At 35.8% G+C, this 12,762-nt stretch overlaps 1 pseudogene; it reads right to left on the reverse strand.

Annotated features, from left to right (window-relative positions):
- Nucleotides 1-9,438: 9,438 nt before the first annotated feature.
- Nucleotides 9,439-12,412, reverse strand: LOC149199486 (leucine-rich repeat receptor protein kinase HPCA1-like; annotated as a pseudogene).
- Nucleotides 12,413-12,762: the final 350 nt, after the last annotated feature.

Genomic DNA, 12,762 nt, shown 5'->3' on the forward strand with positions numbered 1-12,762 from the left:
TTATGTTGATGATCTTATCCTTACTAGTAGTGATCCCAACCTTATAAACCATGTGAAGTCCAGCCTTAAAAAGAAGTTTGAAATGACAGACTTAGGACACTTGCATTATTTTCTTGGTCTTCAAGTCTTGCAATCCAAGGAAGGTATTTCCCTTTCTCAGTCCAAGTATGCCTGTGATCTTCTATGCCATTTTCACATGGAAGACTGTAAGCCAACCCCTTCTCCCTTTTAGTCTGGAGCCAAACTTTCAGTCACTTGTACTTCCCCTGAAGTTGATGCTACCTTATACCGTTAACTTGTAGGAAAACTTTTGTATTTGACCCATACTCGTCCTAACCTTTCCTTTGTTGTTGGCCTTATTGCTCGGTTTATGCAAAACCCACATGAAAGTCATTGGAAAGCAGCTAAAAGAATACTTCATTATGTTCAAGGTACAGTTCATTATGGGATTCATTATAATGTAGAAGCATCTCCTCTATTAGTTGGTTTCACTGATTCTGATTGGGTTGGTGACCTTGATGATCATAAGTCTACTACAGGTTATGTGTTCACTCTTCGTTCAGGACCTATTACATGGGCTTGCAAGAAACAAAGTGTGGTTTCTCTTTCTTCAGCAGAAACAGAGTATCGTGGCGCCGTAGAAGCTAGTAAGGAAGCCCTGTGGCTTCATCAAATCCTGTCAGAGTTTGGCTTTCAGCAGCAACATCCGACTACACTTTGGTGTGATAATCAAAGTGTCATTCAACTATGCAAAGAGCCAGTCCAACATTAGCGCAGCAAACACATTGAACTGCACATGCACTTCATCAAAAAGCTCATTCATGACCATGTTCTTGAAGTGAAATATTGTTCAACAGATGATCAAGTTGTAGATATCTTTACAAAGGCTCTCACAGAGGTGAAGTTTACTAAACTTCGATTTATGGTTGGAGTTCAGGAAGTTGTCACTAAGGGGGGGTAGGCTCTAATGCCTCCATCCTTATCCTATTGTATCATATTTGCACATTCTTCAATCCTATCCCAAGTTGTTCTTAAGGGGGGATATTAGGATATTCCGACACATAGGAAATAGTTAAGCATAACTTGGTCTAGGGTAGAGTTAGGTAAAGTGTGTTTCTTTACTATGTACTTTTGTAACTTACAATCTGACGGTCACGATATGTTCTAGACATGAATTGATCCAACGATTCATTCTCTCCTTGGTATTATCGACACTTGATCCATGGCTTAACACTCAATTGGTCCATGATCACTATTTAAAGAGCATGGAGGGTCATTTGTAGTGTAACCTTTCATGAGATAAGCTTATGTAAATTTTCATTCTTTTATTAATAAATTACATGAAGTGGCCACGTTGGCTCAGGCCGTGGACTATTTCCCTCTTTGAGGGTTTTAACCATGTCAAGAATATTGGTGTATTGATCTGTGATCTGTTTGTGAGCGGTGTCCTTTGGTGTTCTGTCTGAGGAACTTACCCTATAAATTCCTACTTATCCTATTCCATATATAGCATTAAGCAATTATATACAAAACATATTAATAGTAATGCATTGAAACAATAAGATAAAATAGAGATAACCATGCATAATAGAGACAACAAAATTTCCCTGAGAAACCCAAACTCGAGAGAAAACCCAACAACCCTTTTTCTAAGAGAAATTGTTCTTCGACAAGTTTTACAATAAATTTTCTAACAAGTTTTATAGTAAATTGTCTAGAAATTTGTGCCAAAAACCAAGTCCAAACTTCAACCACTTCATCCTTTTTCTACTCCCATGAGTGTCTTCTATAAAAGATAGACGATAATGAGTGATTGATTGGACTTGGTTTTTGGCACAAATTTCTAGACAATTTATTGTAAAACTTGCTAAAGAACAATTTCTCCATGAAAAAGAGTTGTCGAGTTTTCTCCGAAGTATAGGGAAAATTTGTTGTCTCTATTATGCATGGTTGTCTATTTTTCATCTTATTATTTCACTGCATTACTAGTGAGATTATCTGTGTATAGTTGCTTAATGATATATTTGGCACAAGATAAATTGATTAAAAATCATTAGAAAGTAATTATCAAATAAAAAGATTTATTTCTATTGAGTATGATTGTATAAAAACTCAACATGGTTTCAAAGTTGTGTCGAATGGGTGCATTTACCCCAAGGGAAACACCCTTTCATGTTGGGGCGACTTGTCCCTTTTGAGCCTACATGAAACCAAAAATAAAATTTATTTTATTTTAATTTCCATAATTTTTTTAGGCTGACTTAAGAGGCCCCTTGGGGTACTGGAATACCTCTTGATGCTACAAAAAAATCAACATTCCTCCTTAGATTCCTACTGCAATGAACAAAAATTAGAATGACTTTTACCTTCTTCAAGATCAGATTTGGAAACTTGCTTTGCATGCTTGTGGGCACTTGTCCATCATTGTTGAAAGGTCCAGCAATTTCCACCTCCAATGCCACCACTAGACAAGTCTCCCACAACTTTGCCCCTCATTGGGCGCTAAACCTTAGTTGTCTTCCATTTCTTGTCTAATTAAGTTCCTCCTTACCATTGACATTCTCATGCCAAGGCTCTATCAACAGATCTTGTAAATTTAAATATGCAATTGCCCCAACATTTTGGGTTGACGCACCTCACAGGCTAATTAAATTCTCCACACTCCTCATTATGGCCACCTTTGCCTTCACATGTGTTAGGCTTCTTCTTGTCGGTCCTCATCGTTATGGCATGGGAGTGAAGTCGTTGTATATTATAGCTTGGTTGCTTTGTGTACACTTGCCAGGGGCGTGGTGCCATGTCCCCGCCTATTTGGTGGGGCAGTGGCGACTTCCTCCTTCCCCCCCTATATTCATCACCCTATTTAGGGATTGAAATAATTACTTAAATGAATAATTTTAGGATTTTAACTTTCTTTTTTCACTCTCCTATTTTTAGGACATAAAGATAAAGTTGGTTTAAAAGACATAATTATCATCATAACTCATAAGCAAAGCTAGCTAGCTTATTGCAAACAAATAAAGAAGCTGCAATTTTTAGTCTAATATATGAAGCCCTGTAATGTATATGCCTAACAATGACATAACTTGCAACATAAGTCAACTCTATATGACCTTAAAAAAAATAGAAAAAAGACCAATATGAAGGAGAATTTTTAAGCTATAAATCAAAATGTAAAATAACAAATTTAAAAATGTTAAAAAAGAAATTTAATGAAAGAAATTAAAGTATTCTCTCTCCCATACATACATATAGCATTTTCTATGAAAGCCCATCATATACTTCACATTTTTTTTTAGGATGGTACTTGCCATAAACTAAATCCCTCGTGAATGCGACTAAGTCAATAATCAACAATTAACTCACAAAAAAAGCAAACATAGAAAGTGAAAATTTTAAACTCGAATAAAAAAGATAACTATTTTTTTCAACCACTCAAATTACAAATATTTAATAATTTACACATAAATACACATATTAACATAAATCCAAACTTAAATCTAATTTTTTAAATATAAAAACAATTCAATTTTTTTATTTTTTTAAATAAATTAATTTTAAACCAACTAAACGTTTTTCTAACAATTCAATATAAATTTTATATAAGTTGTAATTTCATTAATTAATAATTATTCTATTAAAAAAAATCTCCACTTATTAATTTATTCTTTCATTATGAGAGGCAATGATATCTCATTATTATGAGAGGCAATGATATCTCATTATTGGAAGTCAATGAATCGTACTCTTCATTGATCACCACTTGCGTTATGAACAACAAGCACGTTAAATTTAATATTTTTATATATGTCAACAAGCAGGTTATATTGTATTTAGTTTATGGTTAAAAATTGGCCCTTAAATTTTTTAAACAATTTCTAAAATTGATTAGATTTTTTGAAAATTTTAATATTAAATTTATTTTTTTCTTTGGTTATAATACTAGAAATAAAAATTTTTATAGACTTCTAAATATAATTAAAAAAAATTATCAAATTTCTCAACGGTTAATTTAAACTAACACCATTAATTAATTACCCAGTGTTTAATATTTACCCTCTATATTATTTTAATTTCATATTCACTTTTGCAATATCTAAATTAAATGGAAATGCGGTGTCGTACCATAATTAAAACTTACTCTTCGACTTATTAAAACGGATTAATCTACATAACAATGCTCTGTTTAATATATTTATTTTAATTAATTGCAAACGATATCTTTCGTCTAAATCTTTGGTCCCAGATCTTGACATCGGTTGGATCGATATATGAGGGAATACTAAATATTTTTTGCTATGACATAACAGGTTGGCCAGGTAAAGACGAGCAGATAAAATTTTAAAGATTGAGGCGGTGAGCTAGAAAATGACACATATAAACTTTTACTTCGAGCTAGTGGACTTCATAACCAGTAATCCCGTAGTCTAATGAGGTGGAGGAGTTGTTTTGAAAGTTATGGAAATTCCAGTTATATTTAGAGAAAATTGGCAAGGATTTTTGTAAATCTAAGGTATAATTGTTAAATTTCAAAATTTTAGGTGTCTTAGATGTTTTTAATGGTGCTGAATCCATTTCCACTATCAAAAACACGATTCAAACACTACTTCTACAAGATTTTTTGAAAAAACATTGCCCGGATTCTAGCCACTTTTGGTTGTCCGGGCAATTCCTCCACCTCGTTAGTGAGAGGTGTAAAGAAACGCTGAAATAAGGAAATGTGAAAAGGAATAATCAAACAAAATATATAGATAATGAAATATAATCAAAATTTGAGTTTCTATATATCCTCTAAAGAATGTAGCATGAGTTTAAATTTAAAAAGAAAGTTACACTAACATAAATGCCCTAGAACAATGGCAATCCTTGCAGGTAGAAGGTACACAATAGAGGAGTTCAATTTCTTTGGGGTTTTTTTAAAAGGCATGAAATAAATTCTGAACATAAATGAAAGTGCGCAAGGGTTGGAAGGAGGTGTTCAATGATGTTGAAAGTGTCTATTTTAATAGAAAGGGTGAAAAATAAATGATGACATTTGATCTTGGTGGAGATGTTTATGATGGTTTCTAACTCGCTTGAAAGGAGGAAAAAGTCTTTTGTTGTTGTAGCCAAGAGTTTAGTTGCAATATCATCAAAAGCAATAGCATTTTCTAAATGGCTAGTATGGTCATGCAATTCAAGATGGACTACATAGCAATTGTCACATTCAAGGAAGGTACCATTGCATTTCATGCAATGCCACATGTTTTTGGATTGTTGGACAACCTTTTCCATGCATTTCATCCCATCAATGCGAAGGGGGCATGCAAGGAAGTAAAAATATTCCATCTTAATTGTTGTAGTAGTAGCACAGACGACAATCCATGGAGATTTCTTGGAGCGGGACATTGCAACAGGTTTATCGATTATTTTTGTTTTGAGGGGCCAGTTAAAGACACTTATGTATTTTCGACTCAGTGAAGGCAAGGATGCATTGGAACCTTGGTGGCCTGGGTGCAGGCGTAATGGACAACCATTCAAATCTGGAAACAATTTCTTCAAGTTCAGGTGGAATTTCTTCTTAGATTTCCTACGGAGTGTCAGTCATCTACCTCCAAAGTTATATATTCTGTTAAATTAGCATAACTGCGTAATTTAGCCGCAACAACAAGTGCCTTACATGTCCTTAAAACATCACACATCGTAATCACAAGTTCATCAGGGCAAGGTTCATTTACTCATGAATGATGCGATGCGATATTGATCGATGATCCTCGTATTGCACGTCGCATTTCACAATTCCTTCAAGCCAAGGTCCATTCACTCATACGATGTGATGTGAGATTAATCCAATGGTCAGCAGTCATTAGTGATCCAACGGTCGGCAGTGATATCACACGGGAATCTGCGCGATGTTTATCCGCTCTCACGGAGCCGATGAGGTTTATAAACCCTTGGTCTATAAAATTTCGGGTCCAGTACTTAGTTTAACGTCCGCTCATTTTAAAGCTCGATATCCATCGGATAACAGTGGCCATTAGATCCTACGTCTCGCAGGACTTCTATTAACACATGGTTTAATAACAGGGCCAACCCCCGCTGTTGACTGTGACACAAGGCGTTGAAAATGAAATCAATGGTTAGGAATGAGTACAGCGCTTCAACCCCAATCAAGGAATCCGTACACTTCCAAACCTTGCATTTGCTAATACACGGCGAAAAGAGATTAAATGCGATCACACAGAACTCTAAATTCTCAGGGCTAACTGGAAATTCAATAATACACAAAGACACTACGGAGGGATGCAACACCCCCGAGATTGACCAATTATACACAAAAATGCACAAAGATTTAATTTCTGCAACTTAAACAGATATGGCCAAAACAAGCCGAATCAATAAAAATCCCTTTACAATCATTCATAACTTTCATAAATACTATTTCATCCTAACAATCAGATCCTTAAACACTGGATCAAATTTGCCTAATCTTAACAATATCTAATCTGGTCAATGTTCTCCTTGAGAATCTCAATCGAATCAAAACTACATAAATTAATTACAAAATCACTGAATCCCTAAATCCTAGCTCAAATCCTATCTAGAAAGCTTGTGAACTGACAGCTAAAGGGTCCCACTCCTTTGCTTGTAATTTTTTTTTGTATTTTTGGAATAAGTTCGAAGCCTTTTGCCTTCAAGCCTCATGCTCCTGCATCAAACCTCTTTCCTGAAACCATTGTTGGAACTGATGTGTTTCAACAATATCTAGGTTTATAAGAAGGAAAGTAGTGAGGATAGTTCCAATAGTCCTTCCATTTAACTCGATGACATGATCCCCTTTGATTAGAAGGAACGAGTGTATTGTGAGGTGCCAAGGTCAGAAATTCCATCCCCTTCAGCATGGCATTGCACGCCCCATAAGGTGACATCAATGATGCAACCTAACATGTCATAGAAGGCGAGAGTTTTTTTGGGATTTTGTAAGCCATAATGTTGGCATATGATGGATGTAGGAGAAGTTGATCTAACAACACCAACAACGTCAACAATTGAGTTGATAGTTGCAATGTTGAGTGAACTTATTAGCGTGAAATGAAAGCAATGGGAAGGAATCCACTAATCATATTGTATGAACTGAGACATAGTTAATGTAGAGAAAAGGAGGATTTCAAATGAGCTATTTAGATGATTGTATTTGGGACTATGATTACAAAGAGTAACCTTCTTCTTCATTGGTTTCTTACTTAGTGATGGAAATTTTCCATTGCAACATTTGGTTATGCCTGGAGTAAGATGACTTATGGAAAATTACATAAGTAAATAACTAAATGACCACAAAATTTATACAATTCCTTAATTAATTCTTTGAGTATTGAGGGAATTGTTGGTTTATTATGTTGTGATGTTGGGTAGGGAAAACTGTGAAGACAAAATGGATTAGTTTTCACATTGTTTCTTTCACTAGTCGAGTCAACACAACTCAAAGGAAAACTTCAAAGAGCTAGACAAAAAATTGACTAGGCAGGGATTGCCTAGGGGAGGTTGGAGCCACTATTGAGTTTCCAAACAATGATTATAGATCCCATCAACTTTCCCATGTCCAACATTTCTCTTCTCAATGAAAGGACTATTGTAGCATAAGCCATGTCAATTCTATTAGGTGCCCTTGATATGAAGGTCCCGAAGGTTGTTTTGAAGGATTTTGATTATAGTAATTCCATGGATGGCTATGGCGTTATAGTACAGTATCATGGAACTTAAGGGTAGGTCTAGGATTCCTTTTATTTCGTGAGGAATACACATGTCAATGGTGTTAAGGTTTTCATGGCCACATCTATTGGATTCGATGTTATCAAAGTCTCTAGGGGAATTTAAAGTAGATATGGCTATTGGATTTGCTTAAAGGTTTAGGGTTTCAATGGCATTGGGAGGGCCTCATTCCACTTTTCATGACATTTCACAAGAGTATAAGAGAATCATGCATGTGAGGATAATAGGAGTGGATGTGGATTCAAATGATAAGCCAACTCTTTGGATATGATGTGTAAGATTGCTTCCCAACTGCCTTCTTCAGGCGTTCTTGGAAAATTTTACATTTACTAGGTGAGAGTTATTGGTAGTGAGGTTGATGACTTGCACTATTCAAAGTGCCAAGAGTTGCAAACCCTAGTCATCAACATGGTCAATTTTTCTTTTTACTAATTTTAAGAATTAAGTTCATTGTGCTCTTAGACATTTTGATTGGCATTCTTCTTAGGGTTTTGCCTTCGAGGGTCATTTACTCAATTCTTTTACCCTTTACCTTGGACATTGAAGAAAAATGGTCATCATCGTAACCAAATCTCCTTAATTTTGACTCTAAATAGTGAGTGTCATCTTTCCATGCTCATAGATTTCCTCATGCAAATAAACCAATAACCTCACACATGCATAACAATGGTCCCCATGTCTATTAGAATTTTGTAAACCAAACTAACATAATGAAGAACAAGATTCAAGATGCATTAATGCTTGGACTTCTCTTTGTAGTATTGTGTAAACCAATATGCTTATAATCCATATGTCCATATGTTATTAAACACCTATCCTAGTATATTGAAGGTCAAGTGATATTTTTCTCACCTTTGGAAAAATGTTTATTATTTATTTCACTTTAATAAATAATGGTGATGATGATGTTGTTACTATCTATTGAGGTCAACTTTGGTTTATCATACCTTAAGAAAAATGTGAAAATTTAATTGGTTTTCTTAAAATGTTACTTCTATACTAAAAATGTTTGGATAAAAGCTTTACTACACTTCCATAATTTCAATGAGTTAACAAGTTAGGAGGGTTGATATTGTTATAGGTATTTGGAAAATGATATTTAATGAGTAAATAAACATGGCATTTTAAGTGAAAGATCTTCTTTTTTTTATTAACTATAACCCTTTAAAAAAAATTCATCAACTTCGAGCTCCATTTTTTACACCTGCCCAAATAAATCATTGCAATCATCTCCGTTCTTCCTCCCAGCTACCTCTATCTTCCTCTTCCTCTTCCTCATAGCTACCTCTATCTTCCTCAATAGACTTATCGCTAATATCATCTTAAATGAAACTAAATTCATTTGTAACATTATAAGAGTTGTCTGGTCTCGGTGGTGAGTTGGACTGGGAAAAGCCTCCCCTCTCTGTCTCCGTCTCCATTTCCATGTCAAGAATGGATGAGCTGTAGCAATACAATACCCAAACTATACACATCACTCTTCAAACTATACACATCACTCTTCACGCTGAGCTTCCCGTACTCAAGTATTCTGGATCCAAGTAGCCCTGCACGGTGCACCAGGTATATGCATTTTGAATATATTCGATCATACATGTGCTCGTTGAAAAAATATATGTAGGAGAATACCAACACTAACATAAGTATTGCTTGCTTGGAGTATTGAGTGATTATCGGTGTCCCTGTAATTTACACATCGCTCTTCACGCTGAGCTTCCCCCTACTCAAGTATTTTGGATCCAAGTAGCCCTGCACGGTGCAACAGGTATATGCATTTTGAATCTATTCGATCATACATGTGCTTGTTGAAAAAATATATGTAGGAGAATACTAACACTAACAAAAGTATTGCTTGCTTGGAGTTTTGAGTGATTACCGGTGTCCCTGCAATTTCAGTTGAGACATGGTTGTCGCCATCGTTGGGTTCTCCAGGTAAGATTTTGGCAAGACCAAGATTTGTGACCTTAGCAATGAGATTTTCGTCTACTAATATGTTAGCAGGTCTGATGTCTCTGTGTATTACACGTGGATTTGCATCGTTGTGCGATTTGCATAATGCCCGAGCAGACTGTAAGGCTATACCAACTCTACTTCTCCAGTCCAGTTGAATTTCTGTGTTACCTGAGGTTTGAATTACATCAAATAAAAAACACTATATATGAGTAGTAGTGTTGAATTTAATTAGATGGTAGATTTTGGGAACATTTTGGAATGGGATTGACAAGCCATTTCCTATTTCCAAAATATTCTTAAAATCAAAATCTACAATCTGAATAAATTTACAATAATAAAACCCAATTTGCAAATAAGATCTAGTTACTAAATGTACAATGGGATCTAGTTCTACCAAAGAGGATGTTTTGAAGACTTCCATTTTGGATGTAGTCGGAAACAAGTATCCATTCTCCTCTCTTGATGCAAAAACCGATGAGATCCAACAGGTTGTTATGCCGAAGTCGAGACAGTAACTCAACCTCTGTTGTGAATCGGGCCTCACATGAGCCCTTCCACCCTTGTTCAACCCTTTTGATAGCCACCATTTGGCCATTATCCAACATTGCCTTGTACACCTGCAAATTCATTCCAGTGGAGTAAGAGAACCTCTTCCTCCATAATTCAACTATGCATATCAAATACTTAGAACAAAGCTCATAATAACCATGTTTGCAATTCAACTGTGTATTACTTAGCAATATACCTTGCCATCTGAGTACATCCTGATGACATGTGTCTCAGAGAAATCATTTGTAGCCCTCCTTAATTCGGCCAAGGAAAATCTTCTGGGGCATTTTATATTAAGAGCACAAGCATCATCCCGAATTCTTAACTTTTTTTTGCTTAGATGCAGAAAAACCCAACCCAACATTGCTAAACCCTCGCGACGTACATGATTAGACGGCTGGGGCGGATGGCTTTCGCTCCCCCAGCCGGGATTGATTCCTGCGGCAGTGTTTCTGTGGACTGCGCTTTGGTCATTTGCTGGCTTTGGCTTTATGGACGATTTGTTAAGGCTATGCCGTAAATATTCTGAAATTTTGCTGGCTTCTGCCATATGCTGTAAAAATTTGTTGGCTTCGGCCATATGTTGTAAAAATCTGCTTGACTCGGTCATATGTTGATTTTCCCTCTGAAAAAAAAAAAAATCTCGAATCTGCATATCATTTTCTATTTTCCTTAGAAATTTCGTTCATCAAATTGAATAACAAATCTAGTGATTATTGTCATATGATGACACCCAAGCAATTCCTCAAATCTAGAAAGACCAAGTTAGTGAGACGATACCCTTCAACACCGCGTAAAGACTTGTCTGAATTTTCTGTCTGCCTTCCTGTGACGACCACAACGACTTCACTGTGTGATGAGTAGCCCCCCAAGAAATCCTAAATTAGGGGCAGGTTAACCAAGATTAGCTAACCAAGATCGTTTTCTTATGCAGAGCATATGTCCAATGAGTCAATTGCAAGTAGTAGTTGTTCATTTGAGCACATTGAACAATCAACATTTCCGGTCAGTAAGTACGCGAACCCTCGACGAACTTTTTCCACGTGTCAAATATTCATTTGGATGAGGATGATGAAAATTAAGCTTTCTCATTGGCTGGAGTGAACAATCTTTGGACATCCAAAGCCCACAGTGAAAAATACCTTTACCATAAAAATATTAAATTTATTTATATATTAAAAAAATTTAAAGCATAAAAACTTACCACTTAAAAAAATCACAATTTAATTAAAAAAATATTATCAAATTTTTATAATTACTCAACCACTATTCCACTTTGTACATTTATTTGTAATAATATATCTTTTCCTGCATTAAAATAAACATTTTCTATTTTTTTGTCACCTTAATCCAATTTTTTTGACTATTCTTCTTTACATAAGCATCTCACAAATATTAATTAACAACGCCACATAACTAGCGTTCCACAAATAATTGTACACATCTTATTTTTATATTTATTTTTCAAATTATTTTTTTGTAAATTAAAAAATAAAACCCATAAAAATTGTCTATTCAATACTTTGCACAAAAAATGAAATTTTTGAATTTAATTACAAGCCATTTGTGTTTATGGTATATAGTAATTAATATATAATATTATTTTTAAAATTATTTATATTTATTATACATAGTAATTAATAGTAGAGTACACAAAAGTCAATTCTTATTATTATTACTTAATAGGAGGGGAGACATTTTTTTTTTCTAAGTAAAAATAATCTATTGATAAAAAAATAATGTACAGTGAGGTACCGACCTCTACGGGACTAGGTCAACCATATGACCATTTTAAACAGAATGTCTTGAAGACTAGACTGCCCCAGATGGGGAAACCAGTCCGAGAACGAGATAGAATTTGATTCATTCTGCCCATGCAGGGGCAACAGTTCCAAAACTCAAAATTTACTGACAAAAAAACTGTAAAATTCAGAAAGAACTGCCAAAATTGACCACTGTAGAATTCAAAAACACTAGCCAGTATTAACCATTGTAAAACTGAAAAAACAAAACTCAGATCCCAAACAGGACATGTGACCTGTAGCATGCAGCTGCCAGGTGTCTTAGGATGACAACTTTTCTTCCATGATCGGACACCAGCCATAATCTTCAGAGTTCGTTTCCGCTGCCTGTCTGCCACCTGCAGTGTCCTGAGGCTCATGTTCGTCCACCTGTATTCCTTTGTCTTTGCGGGTGGCGTTGCCTCCTGGAGTCTTCTATCTGCTGCTGGACGGATTGTCCATTTCTATCGGCGGGCGGCTGGAGCTTGGCTCCCCCTGGATATTGACAATCGAAGGAGAGGCTTGGTTCGTCTCTTGGCTGTGTTCGGGAACTACGCATGAGCCAGGGACTTCCCGAAAGTTCACCGTGACCGTGGTGATGATTATCGGCTGGTCCATGGAACAGAGGAACTTGAATTGAGCCTACTGGGATGTAGCAGAGAAATCCGTGTGCTGGGTGGTTCCACCGGTGCTCTGAGCCTCACGGGAGCCAGCACGACCTCGGCCGCTG

Source organism: Pinus tabuliformis, chromosome 2_1 (assembly GCF_031772625.1).
Source record: "Pinus tabuliformis cultivar Carrire ecotype Pingquan chromosome 2_1, CPIR1, whole genome shotgun sequence".
Lineage (NCBI taxonomy): Eukaryota > Viridiplantae > Streptophyta > Pinopsida > Pinales > Pinaceae > Pinus > Pinus tabuliformis.